This window comes from Ascaphus truei, chromosome 10 (genome assembly GCF_040206685.1).
Source record: "Ascaphus truei isolate aAscTru1 chromosome 10, aAscTru1.hap1, whole genome shotgun sequence".
Lineage (NCBI taxonomy): Eukaryota > Metazoa > Chordata > Amphibia > Anura > Ascaphidae > Ascaphus > Ascaphus truei.
The window spans coordinates 57,976,970-57,997,132 of NC_134492.1; positions in this window are offsets into that span (position 1 = coordinate 57,976,970).

Genomic DNA, 20,163 nt, shown 5'->3' on the forward strand with positions numbered 1-20,163 from the left:
TACAGATGAACCTGTCCAGGGTCCTGAAACACGGCATACAGGGAAAGATCATTGGTGCCCGAGGCGACTTGTGTCTCTCTCCCCCGGGGAAATCTAATCAGATATGAGATAAGCCGGCAGTGCTCCTCCACCTCTGCACTCATCATCACATAGTCTCCCATACACTGTGTCCCAGTCACACAGAGTCAGGGGTTATCAGCAGCCGGAGCCCCCCGTTTACATCAACCGATAAATGTAGATTAAACGGCTCAGTCCCACGTTGCCGGTCAATTCTGTTTATTAAACAATTTCTCGGTGTAACCGGCTCTCCACAAAGATTTAATCCCCCTTTAAACTTACTGGTTTGCTTGTCGGTAACTTGTGGGAAATTAGTGTTTTGCTCTTTTATTTAAATCCAGTAGTTCGGCCGCGCGGGGGTTTGAGGTCTGGCAAACAGTCTGATCGCCAAAAGGCATTAGATAAAACAGTGTTACAGTAAAACACCCAAAGAAATGTGTCTAATAAACATGCAGTTACTGTCCTTTGTAGTGGAGGACATCAGAGGATACCATATAACAATTTAACCCGTGTAAAGCATAAAAGAAAACCCCAAAACCTGAAAGCGCTCAGTCATGAAATATTCTGTTCACCATTTTCTATCAGCTGTTTGTAATAAGTTTCCATTAGAGATGACATTGAGGTGTGGTTACATGCAGTCGCTATAATCTCATATTCACGTTAGAGATATTTAGATCGTCACCGGGACCTGGGGGGGGAGGGGTTAGGGGGTGTGTGGGGGGTTGGAGGGGGGAAAGGTGGATTTGAGGAGGGAGAGAGGGGAAGAGGGATAGGAGGTAGGAGGGTGGGAGTAGGAAGGGGGGAGAGAGGGAGGGGTATGGACGGCGGAGGTAGGAGAGGGGGAATGGAGGTAGGGAGGTGGGAAAGGGGGATGGGGAGAGAGAGGGGGAGGAGGTAGAGGGTAGGAGGGAGGAGAGAGAGACTTAAAACATCCTGGAAAACAATGTTCTAGGTCTCTGTCCCTGGCACTCTGCTAGTGGTGGAGTGCGGGGACATGTTAGGTCTCTGTCCCTGGCACTCTGCTAGTGGTGGAGTCTGGGGACATGTTAGGTCTCCGTCCCTTGCACTCTGCTAGTTGTGGAGTGTGGGGACATGTTAGGTCTCTGTCCCTTGCTCTCTGCTAGTGGTGGAGTGTGGGGACATGTTAGGTCTCTGTACCTTGCACTCTGCTAGTTGTGGAGTGCGGGGACATGTTAGATCTCTGTCCCTGGCACTCTGCTAGTGGTGGAGTGTGGGGACATGTTAGGTCTCTGTCCCTTGCACTCTGCTAGTGGTGGAGTGTGGGGACATGTGAGGTCTCTGTCCCTGGCACTCTGCTAGTGGTGGAGTGTGGGGACATGTTAGGTCTCTGTCCCTGACACTCTGCTAGTGGTGGAGTGTGGGGAATTGTTAGGTCTCTGTCCCTTGCACTCTGCTAGTTGTGGAGTGTGGGGACATGTTAGGTCTCTGTCCCTTGCACTCTGCTAGTTGTGGAGTGTGGGGACATGTTAGGTCTCTGTCCCTTGCACTCTGCTAGTGGTGGAGTGTGGGGACATGTGAGGTCTCTGTCCCTTGCACTCTGCTAGTGGTGGAGTGCGGGGACATGTTAGGTCTCCGTCCCTGGCACTCTGCTAGTGGTGGAGTGCGGGGACATGTTAGGTCTCTGTCCCTTGCACTCTGCTAGTTGTGGAGTGTGGGGACATGTTAGGTCTCTGTCCCTTGCACTCTGCTAGTTGTGGAGTGTGGGGACATGTTAGGTCTCTGTCCCTTGCACTCTGCTAGTGGTGGAGTGTGGGGACATGTGAGGTCTCTGTCCCTTGCACTCTGCTAGTGGTGGAGTGTGGGGACATGTTAGGTCTCCGTCCCTTGCACTCTGCTAGTTGTGGAGTCTGGGGACATGTTAGGTCTCCGTCCCTTGCACTCTGCTAGTTGTGGAGTGTGGGGACATGTTAGGTCTCTGTCCCTTGCTCTCTGCTAGTGGTGGAGTGTGGGGACATGTTAGGTCTCTGTACCTTGCACTCTGCTAGTTGTGGAGTGCGGGGACATGTTAGATCTCTGTCCCTGGCACTCTGCTAGTGGTGGAGTGTGGGGACATGTTAGGTCTCTGTCCCTTGCACTCTGCTAGTGGTGGAGTGTGGGGACATGTGAGGTCTCTGTCCCTTGCACTCTGCTAGTGGTGGAGTGCGGGGACATGTTAGGTCTCCGTCCCTTGCACTCTGCTAGTGGTGGAGTGTGGGGACATGTTAGGTCTCTGTCCCTTGCACTCTGCTAGTTGTGGAGTGTGGGGACATGTTAGGTCTCTGTCCCTTGCACTCTGCTAGTGGTGGAGTGTGGGGACATGTTAGGTCTCCGTCCCTTGCACTCTGCTAGTGGTGGAGTGTGGGGACATGTTAGGTCTCCGTCCCTTGCACTCTGCTAGTTGTGGAGTGTGGGGACATATTAGGTCTCTGTCCCTTGCACTCTGCTAGTTGTGGAGTGTGGGGACATGTTAGGTCTCTGTCCCTTGCACTCTGCTAGTTGTGGAGTGTGGGGATATGTTAGGTCTCTGTCCATTGCACTCTGCTAGTTGTGGAGTGCGGGAACATGTTAGGTCTCTGTCCCTTGCACTTTGCTAGTGGTGGAGTGTGGGGACATGTTAGGTCTCTGTCCCTTGCACTCTGCTAGTGGTGGAGTGCGGGGACATGTTAGGTCTCTGTCCCTGGCACTCTGCTAGTTGTGGAGTGCGGGGACGAGTTTGGTCTCTGTCCCTTGCACTCTGCTAGTTGTGGAGTGCGGGGACGAGTTTGGTTCAGAGCTATATGTTGTATTGTTGGAAGATGGAAATCAATTATAAGCCAGGAAACGGGCAAGTGACGTACTCTGGAATATTAATCTACGTGTACATACAGTATCTTTGTTTCTGTCCGGAGAATTTATTGAGGTGCTTGTCGTAAGAGCTTACAGTCTAATCCAGGGATGGCCAACTCCAGTCCTCAAGAGCCACCAACAGGTCAGGTTTGAAGGATGTCAATGCTTCAGTAGAGTAGTTGCCTGAGTCATTGATTGAGCCACCAGTGCTGAAGCAGGCATATCCTGAAAAACCTGACCTGTTGGCGATGCTTGACGACTGAAGTTGGCCACTCGGGGTCTAATCCATGGAAGGTAAAGTGACATGCCCATACTCACGTGGAGCGGACACCGGAATTTGAACCCACGCCCCCAAATATATAACTTGTCAGCAAATAATACCTCCACTCCCCCTCACCAGTCTGTCCATGTTCCTCTCTGCTATGAAGCCCACAAAGACCATTTGATCTCTCGCTTTTTATCATACTGCCCCATTATCTCTATCCCAAGCAACTTTGAAATACTTAACTGTATTAACCACCACAACCTCTGCTTCAGGACTGTTCCATGCATCCACTACCCTTTTAAGTGAAAAACAACTTGTTCATTCTCTCCCTGAGCCTCCTGTTCTCACATGTTTTTGGGAAACGCTACCATCCTGCACCCTTCTGTATATTAAATCAATTTATAGCCATTCTTTTAAAGGATTGAAATGTAACCCAGATCCCTCCCTGGATTTAGGTGACGCGCTTCGAGCGGTGGTCCTGCTCAACAGAAGATGTTATCACCAATTGGTAAAGTAGTCTCTCTTGCTAGGAAGGCAGTTTCACTAATTAGAAGGCCGTCTCGCTCATCAGAAACAGTCTATATATGTTTTCATTCATCTAAATAAAAATAAATCTTGTGTGTTTCAGAATTCTCCTTGTTCCCAGTAAGAGGCTGTATCTTTGTGTACCTGCTTTGTGAGTGAGCCCCTGTATCTTTGTGTAGCTGCTTTGTGAGTGAGCCCCTGTATCTTTGTGTACCTGCTTTGTGAGTGAGCCCCTGTATCTTTGTGTACCTGCTTTGTGAGTGAGCCCCTGTATCTTTGTGTACCTGCTCTGAGTGAGCCCCTGTATCTTTGTGTACCTGCTTTGTGAGCGAGCCCCTGTATCTTTGTGTGCCTGCTTTGTGAGTGAGCTCCTGTATCTTTGTGTAGCTGCTTTGTGAGTGAGCCCCTGTATCCTTGTGTACCTGCTTTGTGAGATAGCCCTGTATCTTTGTGTACCTGCTGTGTGAGATAGCCCTGTATCTTTGTGTACCTGCTGTGTGAGATAGCCAATCTGATTTCTGAAGAAGACCTCTAACCGGTTAAAATAAAACCCTGGAAATCCCCGCTCCACCCTGAGACGCGGTGTCCGCGTGATTGGCAGCACTGCCTGGAAATAGCTTTAACGTTCAATAAAATGGATAATAACTTCTTGTTTTCATTACATTGGCAGAAATGTTCACGTTGTTCCCCAAAGGGTCTCAATAAAATGATTATGTTTCTAAGGGGAAAAAAAGAATTAAAAATATATTTGATATATTTATAGCTAAACATAATCTCGTACCCCTGATTTCATTCACTCTTATTATTACTTATCGCAGCCCCCGGAGGGACCTTGCGCTGAGAAGCATTTTGCTGTATGGACAGGACCTGCTATGGTTTGTTCCCCCTCATACAGAGGTAAAAGGGACGGCTCGCAGTGTAGTGTTAGGACCTGCACATGTGGTTCTGCCGTGACGTTGGTATGCAGGCTTATGATGCTATGTCGAACACTGAGCCTCTGATTGAGCCCCCTGTGCTGAAGCTGGGATATCCTTCATATCTGACCTGTTGGGGGGGGGGGGGGGCTTGATGACTGAAGTTGAGCTCTCCTGCTGTAGACAATAAAGTAGAGCATGTGCCCCCCCATGAATAAACCACACCCCCCATGGTGACAGTATTCCATTGGTCGGTCCTGGTGTCCTAAGTTCCTTAGTGAAGGTCTCTGCAAGACTTTTAAGCAAATTGCCAAATGTTGGCGCCAAGGTTCGTTGTTCCGTTGTACTTTTACAATGTGATCCCCTTCTTAATTTATGCATGTTACTATTCGCCAAGCTCATCACTAATTACCACAATATAATCGCACAATAAGTGTCCCGATTACAGACCAGAGCCGAAACACTCTGTTATCGGGATGTTAATATAAGTTCAACATCATCTACCACGTATCATCACAAGACAATAAGGTCACGTGAAGCCGTGTTTTCCCCCGTAAAGAGCATAGCGGTAATTATAACGGCCGTTAGTGATAATGACATGCAAATAATATGCAAATGAGGCGTGATCATAACATGGCATAGCCACTAAAGTCCGTTAAGGCTAACGTGGGGACTTAGCGTGACGTTAGTTATGTCATACCTAAAAGTGGCGTTGCTCACATCCAGGCGCTGACATAGGGTTTTTATAGGGTCTGGATGGGGGTAAACCCACAGTGAGGTGATATAACTAACATAGCGTTATTTCCCTCTCTCACCGTGAGATAAAACCCTATTTCCGGGTCTGGATGGGGGTAACCCCACAGTGAGGTGATATAACTAACACAGCGTTATTTCCTCCTCTCTCACCATGAGTTAAACTCCTATTTCCGGGTCTGGATGGGGCTAACCCCACAGTGAGGTGATATAACTAACATAGCGTTATTTCCCTCTCTCACCGTGAGATAAACCCCTATTTCCGGGTCTGGATGGGGGTAACCCCACAGTGAGGTGATATAACTAACATAGCGTTATTTCCCCCTCTCTCACCGTGAGATAAACCCCTATTTCCGGGTCTGGATGGGAGTAACCCCACAGTGAGGTGATATAACTAACATAGCGTTATTTCCCTCTCTCTCACCGTGAGATAAACCCCGATTTCCGGGTCAGGATGGGGGTAACCCCCAGTGAGGTGATATAACTAACATAGCGTTATTTCCCTCTCTCTCACACCGTGAGATAAACCCCTATTTCCGGCTCTGGATGGGGGTAACCCCACAGTGAGGTGATATAACTAACATAGCGTTATTTCCCTCTCTCACCGTGAGTTAAACCCCTATTTCCGGCTCGGGATGGGGGTAACACTAAGACATACTCACCGTCACGTTACTGGGGGATAACACCACATGATGCTACAATAACGTGACGGTGACCCCATGCTAATGACATGTAGAACGGACGCTGCTTCTGCATATAAATAGCTTAGCTTAATTAGCTAATGTTTTAGGTAATGTCCCATTGTGAGCCCAGATTTAACCGCGCTTAGGTTTCCCATGATATGGTGCCCCATTCTGCACTCTTGGGAGTAACCAAATTTGCCATTTTCTGGCCTGCCGAAATTTCCCCCGTCTCTCCGGGGTGTTTTGGAGCCAGGCTGTCCTAACTCACGAAGTGCCCCAGCAAAGTTAGAATTAAAATGCTATGCATGCCTCTCTGAATGCCAAAGTGTTCACAGGAATAACACTTCTGTAATACTGTAGGTCTCACATTCGGTGGTAGCCGCAAACACACGGTAGCTTTTCAGTGGTAGACTGGTAAGAGTTTAATGCTTCAGTCCCAGACGGACCCTCTACTACTGGGCACTGAAATGCCACCTGCTTCTACCATAGGGGTTTAATGGTTAGGGTAGAAGGATACCTTTCGGGGTTTTAGTGGTTAGGGTTGGAGGGTAACTATAGGGGTTTTAGCGTTTAGGGTAGGGGGAAAACTTTAGGGGTTTTAGCGGTTAGGGTTGGAGGGTAACTGTAGGGGTTTTAGCGTTAAGGGTAGGGGGATAACTTTAAGGGTTTTAGCGGTTAGAGTAGAGGGATAACTTTAGGGGTTTTTGGTGGTTAGGGTAGGGGTTAACTTTAGGGGTTAGTGTAAGTGGTTAACTTTAGGGGTTTAGTGGTTAGGGCAGGCGGTTAACTTAAGGGGTTAAGGGTTTCAGGCTAGGGGGTACATTAGTATTAGGGGATAAGATTAGGGAGTTTTAAGGTAAGAGTTAAGGTTAGGGACTTAGCGGCGAAGCGTCCGGCGGAGGGGTGCCCCGGCAGCGAGGCGAGTTGCGACCAAGTGCCGGCGGTCACATGGTCACGGCATAACGGGCACGATCAAATTTCCTAGATCGCCATGGCAACCCGTCACAAATGTGCCGTGGCAGCAAAAAGGTTAAAAGCCCAGGGACGCCATTTAAAAATCCCACTGCAACGGGCACAGTTATTCCCTACACTGATTTCCAAATATTTTGTCTTTTTTTGTGCCTGTCAGTGAACGTCGCCCTTTCAAGTCCCCTCCGCAGGCTCCATACACAGATCGCTTTCAATTAAGACATGTCACGCGGGTAATAATTGTGCCGCGTCCTTTGTCCGCGGCATCCTTTGTCGGCCTTGTTAGTGGTTTTGCATTGTGTAGTGTTCTGCCGCCCGCACTAAATCCCGTTCAGATCTCGCCTCCTGCCTGAGCGACCGTTTCATTGTATTTCCGCCCGCGTCGCCGGCGTGGACGGTATGAATCAGGCGTTCCAACAGATCAGAGGAGACATATCACACAGGTCCCCCCCCCCCCCCACGGGGAAAATCCCGGGGGCGCTTTATTAATCTGAACTAAAGCGCCATTATTTCATTATTTCTTCTCTCAGGTGCTGGACAGAGAGGGAGAGAAGGGATGGAGAGAGGGGGGAGGGAGAGAGGGGGACACAGGGGGAGATAGGGGAGGGGCAGAGGGAGAGAATGGGTGGAGAGGGTGTGAGGGAGGGGGGACACTGATCTGCATATAATACAGATACTCACGCTGCTCTGCGTATAATACAGATATACACGCTGCTCTGCGTATAATACAGATACACATGCTGCTCTGTGTATAATACAGATACACGCTGCTCTGTGTATAATACAGATACTCACGCTGCTCTGCGTATAATACAGATACACACGCTGCTCTGTGTATAACACAGATACGCACGCTGCTCTGCGTAGAATACAGATACACACACTGCTCTGCGTATAATACATATAAATGCTTATCTGTGTATAATAGATACACACGCTGCTCTGTGTATAATACAGATACACATGCTGCTCTGCGTATAATACAGATACACATACTGCTCTGCGTATAATACAGATACACGCTGCTCTGTGTATAATACAGATACACATGCTGCTCTGCGTATAATACAGATACACATGCTGCTCTGCGTATAATACAGACACACACGCTGCTCTGTGTATAATACGGAAACACACGCTGCTCTGCGTATAATACAGATACACGCTGCTCTGCGTATAATACAGATACACATGCTGCTCTGCGTATAATACAGACACACACGCTGCTCTGCGTATAATACAGACACACACGCTGCTCTGGGTATAATACAGATACACACGCTGCTCTGCATATAATACAGACACACGCTGCTCTGTGTATAATACAGATACACACGCTGCTCTGTGTATAATACAGACACACACGCTGCTCTGTGTATAATACAGACACACACGCTGCTCTGCGTATAATACAGACACACACGCTGCTCTGCGTATAATACAGATACACACGCTGCTCTGTGTATAATACAGACACACACGCTGCTCTGCGTATAATACAGATACACACGCTGCTCTGTGTATAATACAGACACACACGCTGCTCTGTGTATAATACAGATACACATGCTGCTCTGTGTATAATACAGACACACACGCTGCTCTGTGTATAATACAGACACACACGCTGCTCTGCGTATAATACAGACACACACGCTGCTCTGTGTATAATACAGACACACACTGCCTCAGCTCTTGTATGTCACACTAATGATCCCTCCGCGTAGGATAATCCTCTGATGTAGAAGGTGCAATCTTTACTCACAATTCAGACGATGATTAGAGAGAGAGCAGCACAGCTGCTCAGAATATCCAAAATGAAGCCGTAAATCCGGCCCCAGCGCAGGAGTCGGGAATATGAGCGCGCTAATGAAAGCTCCTAATTGAGTTATGCTTCGGTTAGAGCAATGCATTCCCACTTTTATTGCACGGGATTTAATGGGTCTCCGGCCGCCCATTTCACCATATTTTTCCGCTCACAGATAACGCAGAACTCACATTGGTTTCCACACTTAGCTGGGCCTGGAAGATACATCACAGATTCTTAAGTAAAAACTTCTGCTCCTTTTTAACGGGTTTCAGAATTAACTATTTGCTTTCCAGAAAGCCTTTCTACATTGTGCCTGGAGGCTGCACTCGCAGGCGAAGCTGCACTCGCAGGCGAAGCTGCACTCGCAGGCGAAGCTGCACTCACAGGCGAAGCTGCACTCACAGGCGAAGCTGCACTCACAAACGAGGCTGCACTAACAGGCGAAGCTGCACTCACAGGCGAAGCTGCACTCATAGGCGAGCACAGGCGAGGCTGCACTCACAGGCAAGGCTACACTCACATGGGAGGCTGCACTCACATGGGAGGCTGACCTCACAGGTGAGCACAGGTGAGGCTGCACTCACATGGGAGGCTGCACTCACATGGGAGGCTGACCTCACAGGTGAGCACAGGCGAGGCTGCACTCACAGGCAAGGCTACACTCACAGGTGAGGTTTGATTCAGACAAAGCTACACTCCCAGGCGAGGCTACACACGAGGCAAGGCTACACTCTGGTGAGGCTAGACTCACAGACGAGGCACCATTTTTGCGTGCCCTAAACGTGTCAATATTGTTATTCTCATGCTCTATAGAAATACTACGTGACACAATGTAAGAACGTGACTCCCGACATACACTGCTAATTAGGGGGGGGAGAAAGTTTGGGGGTGGATTCGTACTGGCCGGTTCCTTTGGTTCACGGATTTTCACGGGTCAGTCTCATAAAATCTTTTTCGGATTCTGTCACTGACAATCCACATGGCTGATTAATAACCTGAGGTTGGACTGTTATTAATCTACACTCAGATTAAATCCGAGGGGAGAGAGGGGGAGAGAGAGACAGGATGGGAGAGAGAGAGTGGGGGGGGGAGAGAGAGAGAGAGAGAGGGGGTGGAGAGAGGAGTGTGATGAGGGAGAAAGAGCAGATTTGGAACATTCCACTGTGCTGATTCTTAGGCCGCGCTTATAGTGCACGCGACGGCGACAAGCGACGGAGCGACGTCGCAAAAACCTGAAGTCGGCCGAAATCCCGCGACCCCGCCGCAACATAACTTTTGCCGGTGGCGACAGCGACGAGTGATGTCACACTCCGTGTCGCCGTCGCCAACGACGGCCATATAGGCTAATCCTCCCGGATTGTATCCAATGTTTGATTCGGTTTAATCCACTCGGATTGTGTAATACTCAATTCGCAGACGGATTTTACCCCGGGGAACGGATTTTGAATGCTCGGAGGAACGGATTTTACCCCGGGGAACGGATTATGAATGCTCGGGGGAACGGATTTTGACAGTTGCGCTCAAGTAAATCGTTCTTTGGGTTTGTTTTGAAAAAAAAAGCAAGCCTTTAGACCCAGACACTTTGTGTTCATACAAGTGATCACTTTCGACAAACCATCAGCAAAGTTTGATTTACGACGTTCACAGCCAGTGCAAGTTAAGAAAATAGTTATTTTTCACGGTTTCTGGAATAGGAAGAGGAGAACGATGGAATTCACGGTGACAGATTCCCATAACGACCGCGCATCAAACCCAAACGGAATCTGGAACAGACCCGGTCAAACCATTCTGTGATATTGGAACTGGCTCACAGAAACCAAAATACAAAAGGCATAAAAGCTCTAAAGATCTCATTCCAACGCTAACAATGAGGGTTTTGGGTTCTTGCTTCTGTTATATTTAATTAAATAGAGTTGTTGTGCTATTTTTATTCAGTGTTGTATAGACAAATCTAATCCAGCAAAATGTTACCTGCCGAGGAAATCGATGCATATTTATCTACAATCTAAGACACGATATTAAGAGAACGTGGAACCTCTTTACGAATGGAAAGGATAAAAACTAGGGACGAATGAAACTGTCAAAATCCGTTCCGTGGAATTTCCCGCGCTTTCCATCCAAAATCCGTTCCGTGGAATTTCCCGCGCTTTCCATCCAAAATCCGTTCCACGGAATTTTCCGCGCTTTCCATTCAAAATCCGTTCCACGGTGTAAAATCCGTCAATGGATTGTTCCAATTCCAATCTATTCGGAGTAATCCAGAACCGCCGTTGTATACAATCCGCAGATTGGATTAGTAAAATCGGCCGGCGGATTGCGGAATCCGTGGATTGGATCCTGAAAAGGCGAATCCTCCTTTTTGAGACTGAAGGAATGGCCGATCCACGGTGGATCCAAATCTGCCCCCAAATTCGCCCATCTCTAATAAAAAGGACGTATTCAGGGATCGCTTGGTTTACTGTGAATAAGGACACTTTTGCTGGGAGTTTGGCTGTAGGGTCACTCTACATGAAAGCGGTGAACAATATTAAGAACATAATACATTTGCATGTTCATTCCTTATTTTCCGTAAAGACACAATTAGTAACAGCAAATATGGTCCTTAAGTTAGAGGTCCTGCCATGGGTACAACATGCAATGAAATGAGCTAATATATCTATATCTATATTTTTGAAACCATTGTATGTCCGTGTCTAGGGGCAATCTGATTGGTCCGTCGGTCTGTCACTCAGCCTCCGGCCAATCAGATTGCTCCCTTGACCCACCGCCCCCGCACACCTCTCATTGGTCACACTCACCAGCCACAGACACCGCGACCCACGGGCATCCCCGCCGCACGCTCCTCGGTGCCACCGCCTCACCTCTCCCCACTCCCCCTCACAGCAAACCCCAGCCTCCCCGGCGCCTCCAGCAACACTACCCACAAGCAGAGGCGCCCGCTCCTCGGCGCCGCTGCCTCACCTGCAGGAGGGACTACCCACATGCCTTCTGCAGCTCTCCGGGCTCACCTCTCAGTGCAGCTCGCCCCCCCCCTCTCTCCTTCCACATGCCCTCTGTGCTCTCCGTGCAGCTCCCCCCCTCTCTCCCTCCACATGCCCTCTGTGCTCTCCGTGCAGCTCCCCCCCCCCCTCTCTACCTCCACAAGCCCTCTGTGCTCTCCGTGCAGCTCCCCCCCTCTCTCCCTCCACATGCCCTCTGTGCTCTCCGTCCGGCTCCCGTCCGATCCCCGCCCCTCCCTAGCAGATGACTTGAGCTGGGGTGCGACTCCCCCGGGCTGCAGGAGCAAGCTGCTGCTGGCTGTATGCTGTAAGGTAAGCAGCTCCCCTCTCCCCTGCGGTAGCTCCTTTACCTTCCCCTGTGGTGCCATCCGTCCCAATGCCTCCTCCTCGCGTGGTGCCCGCGTGCGGCGTTCCGCGCGCCTGGTGACGTGTCCGGTGCGTGCACCCCCTCAACCCACGGAGGACGCGTGTGCATGCTCCTCCCTGCCCTTGCTGGCCATCGCGCGGGCACAGGCCTCGCGTGCGTTCCCCTCCTCTTGGCTCTGTCCCCCTCCTGCGGTCTTCCCCTGCTCCGTGCGGGCCGCGCCTGTGTTGCAACCTGTGCGCATGCATCCCCAGCTTACAGGGGGCGCGCGCACAGACTCTTCTTATCAGGTCCCCCCTGTCTCCGCCTCCCAAGCTGTACAGGCCATTCCCCTGACTGCCCCCTCTGTCTCCTCCTCTTCTTCCCCTGACCTATCTCCAGCATTTCCCACTTCTCTCTCTACTTCTCCCCTCTCTGTCATTGGTGCACCTCCCATTATAATCCCTGTCTGTCCACCTCTTCCTCGCTCTGCATAGTTCCTGTTTCCCTGTGTGTACCTGACCTATGCTGTGCTCCCTCTGTGCTCCTGTGATTACCTGCTCCTGTGTTACTTTGGATTTCCCTGGCTTTGACCCCTGCTTACCCTGGACTACTCTGCTCTCTGGTATCCCTTTGAACCCTGCTACACATACGACTTCGCTGACCTCTGGCTTCCTAGGACCTGGCTTGCCCTCTGACGACTCTACCCTCTGGATCCCTGAACATTGGCAAACGGACACGACTATTCTCACGGACATTCCCCAAGCGTTGCAAGTATACTCTAACAACTCTTCCAACAGGCCCAGCAACGCTATACCACACACCGGGCTTGCTCCCACTGCTGTGGGTGTGTGGTATCATACCGTTCCCACCTCAGTACTGGGGTCTAGCTTGGTCTGCGGGTATACAGGCGTGACAGGGAGTGACAGAAGGCAGAGGGGCGGGGACAAGAGCAAGGGGGAAGGCTGAAATGGAGGGGAGTTGTAATTTCTGTTTGTATGCTGAATTTACAGTACTTTTACTTTAAATTACAGGAGAATTTACTATTTAAAGTTGTTCATATAGTGTTTCACTTGACACACACAGACACACAGACACACAATCAGAGCCGCCAACAGAAATCATGGAGCCCAGGACAAATGAAAGGAGCAGCTAGTTCCCCAAACCCCATAGCGCACCTACCACGGAAAAACAAATTTTAGCGTACAACTTTTACTTAACCCCCAAATACATATAAAAATACACCCCCCCCAATACATATAAAAATACACCCCACCCCCCAATACATATAAAAATACACCCCCCCCCCCCAATACATATAAAATACACCCCACCCCCCCCCAATACATATAAAAAACACCCCCCCCCCCAATACATATAAAAATACCACCCCCCCCCCAATACATATAAAAATACACCCCCACCCCCCCAATACATATAAAATACACCCCACCCCCCCAATACATATAAAAATACACCCCCCCCCCAATACATATAAATACTACACCCCCACCCCCCCATACATATAAAATACACCCCCACCCCCCAATACATATAAAATACACCCACCCCCCAAATACATATAAAAATACACCCCCACCCCCCAATACATATAAAAATACACCCACCCCCCCCAATACATATAAAATACACCCCACCCCCCCAATACATATAAAAATACACCCCACCCCCCAATACATATAAAAATACACCCCACCCCCCCAATACATATAAAAATACACCCCCACCCCCCCAATACATATAAAAATACACCCCACCCCCCCATACATATAAAAATACACCCCCACCCCCCAATACCATATAAAAATACACCCCACCCCCCAATACATATAAAAATACACCCCACCCCCCCCCAAATACATATAAAAATACACCCCCACCCCCCCCCCAATACATATAAAAATACCCACCCCCACCCCCCCAATACATATAAAAATACACCCCCACCCCCCCCAAATACATATAAAAATACACCCCCACCCCCCAATACATATAAAAATACACCCCACCCCCCAATACATATAAAAATACACCCCACCCCCCCAATACATATAAAAATACACCCCCACCCCCCAATACATATAAAAATACACCCCACCCCCCAATACATATAAAAATACACCCCACCCCCCAAATACATATAAAAAACACCCCACCCCCCCAATACATATAAAAATACACCCCCACCCCCCCATACATATAAAAATACACCCCCACCCCCCAATACATATAAAAATACACCCCACCCCCCCAATACATATAAAAATACACCCCCACCCCCCAATACATATAAAAATACACCCCCACCACCCCCCAATACATATAAAAAGACACCCCCACCCCCCCAATACATATATAAAAATACACCCACACCCCCAATACATATAAAATACACCCCCACCCCCCCCCAATACATATAAAAATACACCCCACCCCCCCAATACATATAAAAATACACCCCCACCCCCCCAATACATATAAAAATACCCCCACCCCCCCAATACATATAAAAATACACCCCCACCCCCCCAATACATATAAAAATACACCCCACCCCCCCAAATACATATAAAAATACACCCCACCCCCCCATACATATAAAAATACACCCCACCCCCCAATACATATAAAAATACACCCCCACCCCCCCAATACATATAAAAATACACCCCCACCCCCCCCAATACATATAAAAAGACCCCCCACCCCCCCAATACATATATAAAAATACACCCCACCCCCCCAATACATATAAAAATACACCCCCACCCCCCCAATACATATAAAAATACACCCCACCCCCCCAATACATATAAAAATACACCCCCACCCCCCAATACATATAAAAATACACCCCCACCCCCCCAATACATATAAAAAGACACCCCACCCCCCCAATACATATATAAAAATACACCCCACCCCCCCAATACATATAAAAATACACCCCCACCCCCCCAATACATATAAAAATACACCCCACCCCCCCAATACATATAAAAATACACCCCCACCCCCCAATACATATAAAAATACACCCCAACCCCCCCAATACATATAAAAATACACCCCCACCCCCCCAATACATATAAAAAAATACACCCCCACCCCCCCCAAATACATATAAAAATACACCCACCCCCCCAATACATATAAAAATACACCCCACCCCCCCCAATACATATAAAAATACACCCCCACCCCCCAATACATATAAAAATACACCCCACCCCCCCCAATACATATAAAAATACACCCCCACCCCCCCAATACATATAAAAATACACCCCCACCCCCCCAATACATATAAAAAGACACCCCACCCCCCCAATACATATAAAAATACACCCCCACCCCCCCAATACATATAAAAATACACCCCCAATAATAAAACTCTACACCCGGTGCCGGGTCGGCAGCGGCGGAAGTCAGCTGGGCTAAGCTTCCGCCTCGCCGGCGTGAGAGGGAGGCCCGGCGCACACACGAGCAGCCATTGTGGGACTGAGAGGTGCCTGCAGCAGGGCAGGGCCTGCAGCAACTGCTGTGACCTGCAGCCGGGCCCCTGCCACCGCCAGCCCCCGCAGTCCCTCCAGCCGCCGGGCTACCGCCACCCACCGCCCCCCCGCATTCCCGCCAGCTGCCGGGCCCCGGGCCACACCCCCCTGCAGTAACGACAGCCACAGGGCCCCCGCCACTGTCCCCCCCCATCGCCAGCCACCGGCCCCCCCCACCACCACAACGCCCTCCCCCTGCAGCCACCGTCCGACCTGTGATAATCCCCAAGGCAAGCCTGATTTGTATATGTATTGGGGGTGTATTTTATATATGTACTGGGGGGGGGGGGAGTGGGGTATATTCGCAGATGTATTGGGGGGAGTGGGGTATTTTTAGATGTATTGGGGGTGGGGTGTGTTTTTGTATGTATTGGGGGTGGGTGGGGTGTGTTTTGTATGGTATTGGGGGGTTAATATTTCCGTGGTAGGTGCGCTATGGATGTGGGGGGGAGGGAGGGTCTGCTCCTTTCATTTGTCCTGTGCCCCATGATTTCTGTTGGCGGCCCTAATCTCACACACACAATTACACTCCCACGCACACACACACACAATCCCACACACACACAATCCCACACACACACACACACAATCCCCCCACACACAAACACAATCCCACACACACACACAATCCCCCCCCCACACACACACAAACAATCCCACACACCACAATCACACACACACAATCCCCCCCCACACAAACACAATCGCCCCCCCCCACACACACACCACAATCGCCACACACACACACACACACACACAATCCCACACACACAATCGCACACACACACACACACAAATCCCCCCCCCCACACACACAAAATCCCACACACACATCCCCCCCCCACACACACAATCCCACACACACACAATAACACACACCCACACACACAATCCCACACACACAATCCCACACACACACAATTCCCCCCCCACACACACACAATCCCACACAATCCCACACATGCACACATACACACAATCGCACACACACACACACACAATCCCACACACACAAACGCACACACACACACAATCCCACACACATACACAATCCCCCCCCCCACACACACACAATCCCACACACACAAATCCCCCATACACAAAATCTCCCCCCCACAATACACACAATCCCCCACACACACATCCCACGCACACACCACACAATCCACACACACACAATCCCACACACACACAATCCCCCCCCCACACCACACACAAATCCCCCCCACACACACACAATCCCCCCCCCCACACACAAACACACAATCTCTCACACACACAAAATCCCATAACACACACAATCACACACACACACTCTCACAATCACAAGCCCACACACACACAATCCCCCCTCCCACAACAATCATTCACACAATCCCACACAATCAATCCCACACACTCACAATCAATCACAAACACTCACAAACCCACACAAATAGACACACACAATCCCACAAGAGATTTATGTCTCTTCGTCGCTCCGTCGCTTCTACTATAAGCGCATGCTACAGATTCAATGCATTTGTTTGAAGCAACGTCGCGTCGCTGTCGTCGGCACTATAAGCGCAGCCTAAGAAATCTGTCCTCCATATAAACCTCTCCCCATAACTCCTCCTATTACCCCATATAACCTCTCCCCATAACTCCTCCTATTACCCCTATAACCTCTCCCCATAACTCCTCCTATTACCCATATAACCTCTCCCCATAACTCCTCCTATTACCCCCATATAACCTCTCCCCATAACTCCTCCTATTACCCCATATAACCTCTCCCATAACTCCTCCTATTACCCCATATAACCGCTCCTATAACTCCTCCTATTACCCCATATAACCGCTCCCCATAACTCCTCCTATTACCCCATATAACTGCTCCCCATAACTCCTCCTATTACCCCATATAACCCTCCCTATAACTCCTCCTATTACCCCATATAACCTCTCCCCATAACTCCTCCTATTACCCCATATAACCTCTCCCCATAACTCCTCCTATTACCCCATATAACCTCTCCCCATAACTCCTCCTATTACCCCATATAACCGCTCCCTATAACTCCTCCTATTACCCCATATAACCTCTCCCCATAACTCCTCCTATTACTCCATATAACCTCTCTCCATAACTCCTCCTATTACTCCATATAACCGCTCCCTGTAACTCCTCCTATTACCCCATATAACCTCTCCCCATAACTCCTCCTATTACCCCATATAACCTCTCCCCATAACTCCTCCTATTACCCCATATAACCTCTCCCTGTAACTCCTCCTATTACCCCATTAACCTCTCCCTGTAACTCCTCCTATTACCCCATATAACCTCTCCCTATAACTCCTCCTATTACCCCATATAACTGCTCCCCATAACTCCTCCTATTACCCATATAACCTCTCCCCATAACTCCTCCTATTACCCCATATAACCTCTCCCCATAACTCCTCCTATTACCCCATATAACCTCTCCCTATAACTCCTCCTATTACCCATATAACCTCTCCCCATAACTCCTCCTATTACCCCATATAACCTCTCCCCATAACTCCTCCTATTACCCCATATAACCGCTCCCTATAACTCCTCCTATTACCCCATATAACCTCTCCCCATAACTCCTCCTATTACCCCATATAACCTCTCCCCATAACTCCTCCTATTACCCCATATAACCTCTCCCCATAACTCCTCCTATTACCCCATATAACCTCTCCCTATAACTCCTCCTATTACCCCATATAACCTCTCCCCATAACTCCTCCTATTACCCCATATAACCTCTCCCCATAACTCCTCCTATTACCCCATATAACCGCTCCCTATAACTCCTCCTATTACCCCATATAACCTCTCCCCATAACTCCTCCTATTACTCCATATAACCTCTCCCCATAACTCCTCCTATTACCCCATATAACCTCTCCCCATAACTCCTCCTATTACTCCATATAACCGCTCCCTGTAACTCCTCCTATTACCCCATATAACCTCTCCCCATAACTCCTCCTATTACCCCATATAACCTCTCCCCATAACTCCTCCTATTACCCCATATAACCTCTCCCTGTAACTCCTCCTATTACCCCATATAACCTCTCCCTGTAACTCCTCCTATTACCCCATATAACCTCTCCCCATAACTCCTCCTATTACCCCATATAACCTCTCCCCATAACTCCTCCTATTACCCCATATAACCGCTCCCTATAACTCCTCCTATTACCCCATATAACCTCTCCCCATAACTCCTCCTATTACCCCATATAACCTCTCCCCATAACTCCTCCTATTACCCCATATAACCTCTCCCCATAACTCCTCCTATTACCCCCATATAACCTCTCCCCATAACTCCTCCTATTACCCCACATAACCTCTCCCCATAACTCCTCCTATTACCCCATATAACCTCTCCCTATAACTCCTCCTATTACCCCATATAACCTCTCCCCATAACTCCTCCTATTACCCCATATTACCTCTCCCCATAACACCTCCTATTACCCCCATATAACCTCTCCCCATAATCCTCCTATTACCCCCATATAACTTCTCCTATAACTCCTCCTAATACCCCACATAACCGCTCCCTATAACTCCTCCTATTACCCCACAGAACTGCTCAATATAACTCCTCCTATTACCCATTTAACCGCTCCCTATAACTCCTCCTATTACTCCATATAACCTCTCCCCATAACTCCTCCTATTACCCCATATAACCGCTCCCTATAACGCCTCCTATTACCCCATATAACCACTCCCTATAACTCCTCCTATTACCCCATATAACTGCTCCCTATAACTCCTCCTATTGCCCATATAACTGCTCCTATAACTCCTCCTATTACCCCATATAACCTCTCCCTATAACTCCTCCTATGACCATATAACCGCTCCCTATAACTCCTATTACCCCATATAACTCTCCCTATAACTTCTCCTATTACCCCATATAACCGCTCCCTATAACTCCTCCTATTACTCCATATAACCTCTCCCTATAACTCCTCCTATTACTCCATACAACCTCTCCCTATAACTCCTATTACCCCATACAGCCGCTCCCTATAACTCCTCCTATTACCCCATATAACCTCTCCTATAACTCTCCTATTACCCCATATAACCGCTTCCTATAACTCCTTCTATTACCCCATATAACCGCTCCCTATAACTCCACCAGGATGGGCTGCAGGTGAGCTCCTGCAGGGGAGCCAGGATGGCCTTAGACCCAGGGGTTGGTGGCTGTGAGTTGGAGATGGAAGTAGGAGAGGCCGCAGGCTGCAGCAGTGGTGTAGGCCTTGGTGAGGCTGAATGCAAGGTACAGGAGAGTTTGGAGAGAAAGGAAGGGGCAGAACAGAATCTGCTTAAGAAAGAAGAGAAACGAGCTTTATTGAAGAAGTATAACAGGAAGGTAGAAGAATTGGAAATAGAAAATAT